This window comes from Phyllobates terribilis, unplaced genomic scaffold (genome assembly GCF_046119375.1).
Source record: "Phyllobates terribilis strain yellow unplaced genomic scaffold, ASM4611937v1 Scaffold_5__5_contigs__length_657084704, whole genome shotgun sequence".
NCBI classification, from domain to species: domain Eukaryota; kingdom Metazoa; phylum Chordata; class Amphibia; order Anura; family Dendrobatidae; genus Phyllobates; species Phyllobates terribilis.
This window is the reverse complement of record NW_027362765.1, coordinates 371,372,259-371,384,789: the sequence shown is the minus strand read 5'-3', so window position 1 is coordinate 371,384,789 and position 12,531 is coordinate 371,372,259.

Genomic DNA, 12,531 nt, shown 5'->3' with positions numbered 1-12,531 from the left:
GGAAAATCAAGTGAATTGTATGCATTCTCTAGTAGCAAGGGTGGAAACTAAAATATGTTAGATACTTTTATGAATAATGACATGAAAAAAAATAATTTTCGTTAAACATTATTACAATAAAGCCCCTTTTAAAATGTATTCAAGTTTTAAAATATTAAAGCAGCAGAAAGAGAATTGCAGATTTTTAAAAAACAACCTGCAACCTGCTTCATGCAGTAATGGAGCAACTCTCTGCAGATACCAGTACTATATTATGTATAGTATAACATATAATATGACATGGATATTAGAAGCGCTGTGTAATATATATCGTATTTATGTCTGTATGATATACCGTAATATATGTAAGGTATCAGATGTTTATAACACACATTAGTTCAGTGAAAAATTCTTTAATCAATGATATAGTGTAATCTATATGTAATATCAGCATAAATACAATACATAATATTCATGCTGTAAAATATATGCTATATAAGATATCAGCACAGCATGATATAAGCTATATATACTTATAATACCATCAGTATGATATAAGCTGTATATACTATGTCATAATGCTATGACATTGGGAAGGGCCCTTCCTGGCACTCAATGCCCAAGGGACACCACTGTATGTTCACTTTTATTACTCTGCCTCTTCCTTCTCTTCCTCTTCCTTCTTTTCCTTCACTGGGTCTCTGCCATGTTTCCAACTCAGGACCTGCTGCATGGAAGGCAGCAGTGAGCCACAGGCTGCAATGTTATCTATGAGAAGATATTCTCTGTGTAATAATCACTGAACTATTCTTCACATACTGTGCTGGTATATACAGATATATCTCTATATGCCAGTGAGTTAAAGGAAGGAATGAAAAAGATGGAAAGTAAAGCTAAATATTTTATATATTTATATATATATATATATATATATATTAGTTGCTACGAAATAAGGGCACGAAAAGCAATGATAATGAATGCTATTAAACACATAAAATATCCATGTCATATTTTGTTTCCATATAATTCTAACATCTCAAACAATGCAGTGAGCGCATTATTTATGGAAGTCGGGAAATGGGGTGAATAGAAATGTTGCAATTAATAAAAATGACTAAAATTAGTAAAATATTTAATTATGGATTTTGCAAAATGATGCTAAAAAAATCTACCACTCATATTGCAAAAGGAAGAGACTTCATATACAGTTGTGCTCAAAAGTTTACATACACAGGCAGAATTTTTTCCTTTCTTGGCCTTGTTTCAGAAAATATGAATGATAACAAAAAAACTTTTTTTTCCACTCATGGTTATTGGTTGGGTGAAGCCATTTACTGTCACATTTCTGTGTTTTCTCTTTCTAAATCTTAATGACAACCAAAAACATCCAAATGACCCTGATCAAAAGTTCGCATACCCTGGCAATTTTGGCCTGATAACATGCACAGAATTTGACACAAATGGGTTTGACTGGCTACTAAAGGTAACATCCTCACCTGTGACCTGTTTGCTTGTAATCAGTGAGTGTGCATAAAAGCTGAGTGAGTTTCTGGGATCCAGATAGACTCTTGCATCTTTCATCCAGCCACTGATGTTTCTGGATTGTGAGTCATGGGGAAAGCAAAAGATTTGTCAACAGATCTAAGGGAAAAGGTAGTTGAACTGTATAACACAGGAAAGGGATACAAAAAAATATCCAAAGAATTGATAATGCCAGTCAGCAGCGTTCAAACTGTGATTAACAAATGGAAAATCAGAAGCTCTGTAAAAACCAAACCATGGTCAGGTAGACCAACAAGAATTTTGGCCACAACTGCCAGGAAAATTGCTTGGGATGCAAAGAAAAACCCACAAATAACATCAGCTGAAATTGAGGACTCTCTGAAAACTAGCGGTGTGGCAGTTTCAAGATGCACAATAAAGAGGCACTTGAAGAAAAATGGGCTGCATGGTCTAGTCGCCAGAAGAAAGCCATTAGTGCGCAAATGCCACAAAGTATCTCGCCTACAATATGCCAAACAGCATAGAGACAAACCTCAAAACTTCTGGAACAAGGTAATTTGGAGTGATGAGACCAAAATTGAACTTTTTGGCCACAACCATAAACGTTACATTTGGAGAGAGGTCAACAAGGCCTATGATGAAAGGAACACCATTCCTACAGTAAAGCATGGAGGTGGAGTGCTGATGTTTTTGGGATGTGTGACCTACAAAGGCACAGGAAACCTGGTAAAAGTTGAAGGAAAGATGAATGCAGCACGTTATCAGCAAATACTGGAGGCAAATTTGCACTCATCAGCCCGGAAGCTGCACATGGGACGCACTTGGACGTTCCAACATGACAACGATCCAAAACACAAGGCCAAGTCGTTCTGTCATTGGCTACAGCAGAACAAAGTGAAGGTTCCGGAGTGGCCATCTCAGTCTCCTGACTTCAATATCATTGAGCCACTCTGGGGAGATCTCAAGCGCGCAGTTCATGCTAGACAGCCCAGGAATTTACAGGAACTGGAGGCTTTTTGCCAAGAAGATTGGGCAGCTTTACCATATGAGAAAATAAAGAACCTCATCCACAACTACCACAAAAGACTTCAAGCTGTCATTGATGTTAGAGGGGGCAATACACGGTATTAAGGACTGGGGTATGTGAACTTTTGATCAGGGTCATTTGGATGTTTTTGGTTGTCATTAAGATTTAAAAAGAGAAAACACAGTAGTTTGACAATAAATGGCTTCACCCAACCAATAACCATGAGTGGAGAAAAAGTTATCATTCATTTTCTCTGAAACAAGGCCAAGAAAGGAAAAACTCTGCCGGGGTATGTAAACTTTTGAGCACAACTGTAGTTACACCTATATACTGTATATTAAAGTTATGGCTGGTATGGCAGGAAAAAAAACCCTGATCATTACTGTTGAGTATTACTGCTATATGATATTAGCCAGTTAGAATATTATAAACATTATTACATTTCTTAGTGTTAATGCTGTATAATATAAGCTTTATATGACCTGTGTTATATATTTAAGGTGCTGTATAATATAAGCTACATATCACATCAGAGCTGTATGTTATAAAATACAGTTGAAACCAGAAGTTTACATACACTGTATAAAAAGACACATCTCCATGTTTTTCTCAATATCTGACATGAAATCAGAATAAACCTTTCCCGTTTTAGGATTACTATAATGTTTAACCCCTTTACAGCCTGGGGCGTAATAGTACAGACCAGGCTGTCACCCCCTGTTCAGCGCGGGCTCGGCGCTGAGCTCGCACTGAACCGGGCACATGTCAGCTGATTATTACAGCTGACATGTGCCCGCAACAGCCGCGGGTGAAATCGCGATCCACCCGCGGCTGTTAACATGTTAAATGCTGCTGTCAATCTCTGACAGCGGCATTTAACAGCACCGCACCGGAAGCGCGTCACTTACCCCGCCCATCGGTGACCCCGTCACGTGATCGCGGGTCACTGATGGGTGGGCATGACAACCCTGGGTCTGCAGCAAACCCCAGTGGTTGTCATGTACTGATCGCTATGAGCGCCACCTAGTGGTCGGCGCTCATAGCACAGGAGAATTTCTGCTACATAGAGGTGATCTGCTCATCACCTCTATGTAGCAGAGGCAATCGGACAGTTGCTGCTTCTACACTGTGTTCCAAATTATTATGCAAATAATATTTTCTCAGATTTTCCCAAATTACCTATATGAATTGCAGTCATTGTAATTTTCCAGTCAAATAACTATTAGAGTACAATTGAAAGGTTTTTGTACAAACTGCCTATGATAACAGTATATTTAAAAAAAAATAAAAAACTCAAACTGCACTCAAAATGCATGTTCCAAATTATTATGCACAGCAGAGTTTTCAACCTTTTCATTTTAATAAAGAACAAAAAAATGGTCATTTTTGAAATTATAAGCATTAGCAGGTTGTTAGAAACTGAAATCAAACAGTTTTCAACTCAAAACTTTATTCTAGGTGATGTTACATTTGCACATAGGACCCCTTGTTCGAAAGGAGCTTCTGAACTCTCTCGTCCATTGAATTTGTCAGGTTTTGGATGGTTTCTGCTTCAATTGTTTTGCATGAGGACAGAATACCCTCCCAGAGCTGTTGCTTAGATGTGAACTGCCTTCCGCCATCATAGACACTCCTTTTGATGATGCTCCAGAGGTTCTCAATGGGGTTGAAGCCAGGGGAGCATGGGGGCCACACCATAAGTTTGTCCCCTTTGATGCCCATAGCAGCCAGAGATGCAGATGTGTTATGTGCAGCATGAGACGGGGCATTATCATGCATGAAAATGATCTTGCTGCGGAATACACAGTTCTTCTTGAACCATGGAAGGAAGTGCTGTTTGAGAAACTCAACATACATTATGGAGTTCATCTTTACCCCTTCAGGGATCCTAAAAGGGCCGACAATCTCTCTCCCCATGATTCCAGCCCAAAACATTACTCCACCTCCTCCTTGTTAGCGCCGTAGCCTTGTTTGCATGGGGTGTCCATCAACCAGCCATCCTCCACTCCATCCATCTGGACCATCGAGATCATTTCATGCATGATAATGCCCCGTCTCATGCTGCACATAACACATCTGCATCTCTGGCTGATATGGGCATAAAAGGGGACAAACTTATGGTGTGGCACCCATGCTCCCCTGACCTCAACCCCATTGAGAACCTCTGGAGCATCATCAAAAGGAGTGTCTATGATGGCGGGAGGCAGTTCACATCTAAGCAACAGCTCTGGGAGGGTATTCTGTCCTCATGCAAAACAAAGCAGAAACCATCCAAAACCTGACAAATTCAATGGACGAGAGAGTTCAGAAGCTCCTTTCGAACAAGGGGTCCTATGTGCAAATGTAACATCACCTAGAATAAAGTTTTGAGTTGAAAACTGTTTGATTTCAGTGTGTAATAACCTGCTAATGCTTATAATTTCAAAAATGACCATTTTTTTGTTCTTTATTAAAATGAAAAGGTTGAAAACTCTGCTGTGCATAATAATTTGGAACATGCATTTTGAGTGCAGTTTGAGTTTTTTATTTTTTTAAAAATATCCTGTTATCACAGGCAGTTTATACAAAAACCTTTCAATTGTACTCTAATAGTTATTTGACTGGAAAATTACAATGACTGCAATTCATATAGGTAATTTGGGAAAATCGGAGAAAATATTATTTGCATAATAATTTGGAACACAGTGTAGTCTCCTATGGAGATTATAGAAGCAAGCAAAAAGTGTAAAAAAAAATGTTTTAAGCTTTTATATTTTTTAAATATTTTTAAAATCACCCCCCTTTCGCCCCATTCAAAATAAAATAATAAAAAAAAAAACCCCACATACACATATTTGGTATGTGAAAAAAATTCTAAACGCCAGAATTACGTTTTTTGGCTGCCGCAACATTGCAATAAAATGCAATAATGGGCGATCAAAACATCGGATCTACCCCAAAATGATATCAATAAAAACATCAGCTTGACTCGCAAAAAATAAGCCCCCACCCGGCCCCAGATCCCAAAAATGGAGACGCTACGGGTCTTGGAAAATGGCACCATTTTTTTTTTTTTTTTTTAGCAAATTTTGGATTTTTTTTTCACCACTTAAATAAAAAAGAGCCTATACATGTTTGGTGTCTACGAACTCGTAATGAGCTGGAGAATAAGAATGGCAGGTCAGTTTTAGCATTCAGTGAACGTGGTAAAAAAAAAAAAAAAAACTTCTGTGGTATTGCACTTTTTTGCAATTTCACCGCACTTGGAATTTTTTTCCTGTAGACGATATGGTAAAACCAGTAATGTCGTTCAAAAGTACAACTTGTCCCGCAAAAAAAAAGCCCTCACACGACCATATTCACCAAAAAATAAAAACGCTATGGCTCTGGGAACAAGGGGAGCAAAAAATGAAAATGCAAAAACGGAAAATCCCAGGGTCCTTAAGGGGTTAATATTTGCCAAATGCCAGAATAATGAGAGAGAATGTTTTAAGGCATTTTTATTACTTACTGCAAAGTCAAAAGTTTACATACATTTCATTAGTATTTAGTGCAATTGCCCTTAAACTGAATGACTTGGGTGAAACATTTGAAATATCCTTCCACAAGCTTCTCACAATAATTGGTCGAAATTTGGTCCGACATGTGCATATCAACCCAAGGACAAAAGCAAAAGACCTTGTGAAGATGAAGGCAAAAGCTGGTAAGGTTGTGTCAATATCCACAGTGAAACAAGTACTGTATCATCATGGGCTGAAAGGCCACTCTGCCAGGAAGAAGCCATTACTCCAAAATAAACATAAGAAAGCCAGATTAATGTTTGCAAATGCACTCAGGAACAAAGACCTTAATTTTTGGAGACATGTCCTGTGGTCTGATGAAACTAAAATTGAACTTTTTGGGCATAATGACCATTGTTATGTTTGGAGGAAAATGGGAGAAGCTTGGAAGCCAAAGAACACCATCCCAACTGTGAAACACGGCGGTGGCAGCATCATGTTGTGGGGTTGTTTTGCTGCAGGAGGGACTTGTGCACTTCACAAAATAGATGACATCATGAGAAAAGAAGTAAATGTTGCAATACTGAAGTAACATCTCAAGACATCAGCCAGGAAGTTAAAGCTTGGGAGGAAATGGGTCTTCCAAATCGACAATGACCTGAAGCATACTGCCAAAATGGTAACAAAGTGGCTTAAGGATAACAAAGTCAATGTTTTGGAGTGGCCATCGCAAAGCAATGATCTCAATCCTATTGAAAATGTATGGGCAAAGCTGAAAAGGCTGCGAGCAAGGCGACCTACAAACCTGGATCAGTTACACCAGTTCTGTCAGGAGGAATCGGCCCAAATTCCGACCAACTATTGTGAGAAGCTTGTGGAAGAAAATCCCAAACGTCTGACCCAAGTCATTCAGTTTAAGGGCAATGGTACCAAATACTAATGAAATGGATGGGAACTTCTGACTTTGCAGTAAGTAATAAAAATGCCTTAAAACCTTCTCTCTCTCTCATTATTCTGGCATTTGGCGAATATTAAAAATTATGGTAATTAACCTAAAACGGGAAAGATTTATTCTGATTTCATGTCAGATATTGAGAAAAACATGAATATGTGTCTTTTTATATAATGTATGTAAACTTCCGGTTTCAACTGTACGTGTCCCATCAGTTCTGTATGATATAAGATACTCCGAGATATTTAATGTTGTAGGAAGTGTATACAATAACTGCTATATAATGTAATCTATATATACTACCAGTACTGTACATTAAAATGCTGTGTGATGTAAAGTGTTCATGCATAAGGGATGTGTGATATAAGCTGTACAACATTATTGCTGTATGATATGAGCTATATATTATATCAGCGCTGTATGATATAAACTGTTTATACGACTGCTGCAGTATCAGTGCTATATGAACTATATATACCATCAGTACTGTGTGATTTGAGCTGTATGGCTTAAAGTGTATGTGCAAACACTATACAGATACAACACATATAGATCCAGCGCTGTCTGAAATTAATTGTTTATATGATTAATGCTGTACGATATAAACCGTGTTCAATAACTGCTGTGTAATATAACGTATCTGTACTATCAGTACTGTAGAATAATTGTGTTGTATCCTACAGCTTATACAATTTACAATAAGCTGCATGGTATTAGTGCTGTGAAATATGAGCTAGATATAATATCAGCGCTGTATGATACAGGACTGGTGCTGTATATTGTCTGTGCTGTATGATATGAGCTAGATATAATATCAGCGCTGTATGATACAGGACTGGTGCTGTATATTGTCTGTGCTGTATGATATGAGCTAGATATAATATCAGCGCTGTATGATACAGGACTGGTGCTGTATATTGTCAGTGCTGTATGATATAAGGTAGATATAATATCAGCGCTGTATGATACAGGACTGGTGCTGTATATTGTCAGTGCTGTATGATATAAGGTAGATATAATATCAGCGCTGTATGATACAGGACTGGTGCTGTATATTGTCAGTGCTGTATGATATGAGGTAGATATAATATCAGCGCTGTATGATACTGGACTGGTGCTGTATATTATCTGTGCCGTATGATATGAGGTAGATATAATATCAGCGCTGTATGATACAGGACTGGTGCTGTATATTGTCAGTGCTGTATGATATGAGGTAGATATAATGTCAGCGCTGTATGATACAGGACTGGTGCTGTATATTGTCTGTGCTGTATGATATGAGCCAGATATAATATCAGCGCTCTATGATACAGGACTGGTGCTGTATATTGTCAGTGCTGTATGATATGAGGTAGATATAATATCAGCGCTGTATGATACAGGACTGATGCTGTATATTGTCAGTGCTGAATGATATGTGGTAGATATAATATCAGCGCTGTATGATACAGGACTGGTGCTGTATATTGTCTGTGCTGTATGATATGAGGTAGATATAATATCAGCGCTGTATGATACAGGACTGGTGCTGTATATTGTCAATGCTGTATGATATGAGGTAGATATAATATCAGCGCTGTATGATACAGGACTGGTGCTGTATATTGTCAGTGCTGAATGATATGTGGTAGATATAATATCAGCGCTGTATGATACAGGACTGGTGCTGCATATTGTCAGTGCTCTATGATATGAGGTAGATATAATATCAGCGCTGTATGATACAGGACTGATGCTGTATATTGTCAGTGCTGAATGATATGTGGTAGATATAATTTCAGCGCTGTATGATACAGGACTGGTGCTGTATATTGTCAGTGCTCTATGATATGAGGTAGATATAATATCAGCGCTGTATGATACAGGACTGATGCTGTATATTGTCAGTGCTGAATGATATGAGGTAGATATAATATCAGCGCTGTATGATACAGGACTGGTGCTGTATATTGTCTGTGCTGTATGATATGAGCCAGATACAATATCAGCGCTGTATGATACAGGACTGGTGCTGTATATTGTCAGTGCTGTATGATATGTGGTAGATATAATATCAGAGTTGTATGATACAGGACTGGTGCTGTATATTGTCTGTGCTGTATGATATGAGGTAGATATAATATCAGCGCTGTATGATACAGGACTGGTGCTGTATATTGTCTGTGCTGTATGTTATGAGGTAGATATAATATCAGCACTGTATGATACAGGACTGGTGCTGTATATTGTCTGTGCTGTATGATATGAGGTAGATATAATATCAGCGCTGTATGATACAGGACTGGTGCTGTATATTGTCAGTGCTCTATGATATGAGCTAGATATAATATCAGCGCTGTATGATACTGGACTGGTGCTGTATATTGTCAGTGCTGTATGATATGAGGTAGATATAATATCAGCGCTGTATGATACTGGACTGGTGCTGTATATTGTCAGTGCTGTATGATATGAGGTAGATATAATATCAGCACTGTATGATACAGGACTGGTGCTGTATATTGTCAGTGCTGTATGATATGAGGTAGATATAATATCAGCGCTGTATGATACAGGACTGGTGCTGTATATTGTCAGTGCTGTATTTTATGAGCCAGATATAATATCAGCGCTGTATGATAGAGGACTGGTGCTGTATATTGTCAGTGCTGTATGATATGAGCCAGATATAATATCAGCGCTGTATGATACTGGACTGGTGCTGTATATTGTCAGTGCTGTGTGATATGAGGTAGATATAATATCAGCGCTGTATGATACAGGACTGGTGCTGTATATTGTCAGTGCTGTGTGATATGAGGTAGATATAATATCAGCGCTGTATGATACAGGACTGGTGCTGTATATTGTCAGTGCTGAATGATATGAGGTAGATATAATATCAGCGCTGTATGATACAGGACTGGTGCTGTATATTGTCAGTGCTGAATGATATGAGGTAGATATAATATCAGCGCTGTATGATACTGGACTGGTGCTGTATATTGTCAGTGATGTATGATATGAGGTAGATATAATATCAGCGCTGTATGATACAGGACTGGTGCTGTATATTGTCAGTTATGTGTGATATGAGGTAGATATAATATCAGCACTGTATGATACAGGACTGGTGCTGTATATTGTCTGTGCTGTATGATATGAGGTAGATATAATATCAGCGCTGTATGATACAGGACTGGTGCTGTATATTGTCAGTGCTGTATGATATGAGGTAGATATAATATCAGCGCTGTGTGATACAGGACTGGTGCTGTATATTGTCAGTGCTGTATGATATGAGCCAGATATAATATCAGCACTGTATGATACAGGACTGGTGCTGCATATTGTCAGTGATGTATGATATGTGGTAGATATAATATCAGCGCTGTATGATGCAGGACTGGTGCTGTATATTGTCAGTGCTGTATGATATGAGCCAGATATAATATCAGCACTGTATGATACAGGACTGGTGCTGTATATTGTCAGTGCTGTATGATATGAGGTAGATATAATATCAGCGCTGTATGATACAGGACTGGTGCTGTATATTGTCAGTGCTGTATGATATGTGGTAGATATAATATCAGCGCTGTATGATACAGGACTGGTGCTGTAAATTGTCTGTGCTGTATGATATGAGCCAGATATAATATCAGCGCTGTATGATACAGGACTGGTGCTGTATATTGTCAGTGCTGTATGATATGAGGTAGACATAATATCAGCACTGTATGATACAGGACTGGTGCTGTATATTGTCAGTGCTGTATGATATGAGCTAGATATAATATCAGCGCTGTATGATACAGGACTGGTGCTGTATATTGTCTGTGCTGTATGATATGAGGTAGATATAATATCAGCGCTGTATGATACAGGACTGGTGCTGTATATTGTCAGTGCTGTATGATATGAGGTAGATATAATATCAGCGCTGTATGATACAGGACTGGTGCTGTATATTGTCAGTGCTGTATGATATGAGCCAGATATAATATCAGCGCTGTATGATACAGGACTGGTGCTGTATATTGTCAGTGCTGTATGATATGAGGTAGATATAATATCAGCACTGTATGATACTGGACTGGTGCTGTATATTGTCTGTGCTGTATGATATGAGGTAGATATAATATCAGCGCTGTATGATACAGGACTGGTGCTGTGTATTGTCAGTGCTGTATGATATGAGCCAGATATAATATCAGCGCTGTATGATACAGGACTGGTGCTGTAAATTGTCTGTGCTGTATGATATGAGCCAGATATAATATCAGCGCTGTATGATACAGGACTGGTGCTGTATATTGTCAGTGCTGTATGATATGAGGTAGACATAATATCAGCACTGTATGATACAGGACTGGTGCTGTATATTGTCAGTGCTGTATGATATGAGCTAGATATAATATCAGCGCTGTATGATACAGGACTGGTGCTGTATATTGTCTGTGCTGTATGATATGAGGTAGATATAATATCAGCGCTGTATGATACAGGACTGGTGCTGTATATTGTCAGTGCTGTATGATATGAGGTAGATATAATATCAGCGCTGTATGATACAGGACTGGTGCTGTATATTGTCAGTGCTGTATGATATGAGCCAGATATAATATCAGCGCTGTATGATACAGGACTGGTGCTGTATATTGTCAGTGCTGTATGATATGAGGTAGATATAATATCAGCACTGTATGATACTGGACTGGTGCTGTATATTGTCTGTGCTGTATGATATGAGGTAGATATAATATCAGCGCTGTATGATACAGGACTGGTGCTGTGTATTGTCAGTGCTGTATGATATGAGCCAGATATAATATCAGCGCTGTATGATACTGGACTGGTGCTGTATATTGTCAGTGCTGTATGATATGAGGTAGATATAATATCAGCGCTGTATGATACAGGACTGGTGCTGTATATTGTCAGTGCTGTGTGATATGAGCTAGATATAATTTCAGCGCTGTATGATACAGGACTGGTGCTGTATATTGTCTGTGCTGTATGATATGAGCCAGATATAATATCAACGCTGTATGATACAGGACTGGTGCTGTATATTGTCAGTGCTGTATGATATGAGGTAGATATAATATCAGCGCTGTATGATACAGGACTGGTGCTGTATATTGTCAGTGCTGTATGATATGAGGTAGATATAATATCAGCGCTGTATGATACAGGACTGATGCTGTATATTGTCAGTGCTGTATGATATGAGGTAGATATAATATCAGCGCTGTATGATACTGGACTGGTGCTGTATATTGTCAGTGCTGTATGATATGAGGTAGATATAATATCAACGCTGTATGATACAGGACTGGTGCTGTATATTATCTGTGCTGTATGATATGAGGTAGATATAATATCAGCGCTGTATGATACAGGACTGGTGCTCTATATTGTCAGTGCTGTATGATATGAGGTAGATATAATATCAACGCTGTATGATACAGGACTGGTGCTGTATATTATCTGTGCTGTATGATATGAGGTAGATATAATATCAGCGCTGTATGATACAGGACTGGTGCTGTATATTGTCAGTGCTGTATGATATGAGGTAGATATAATATCAGCGCTGTATGATA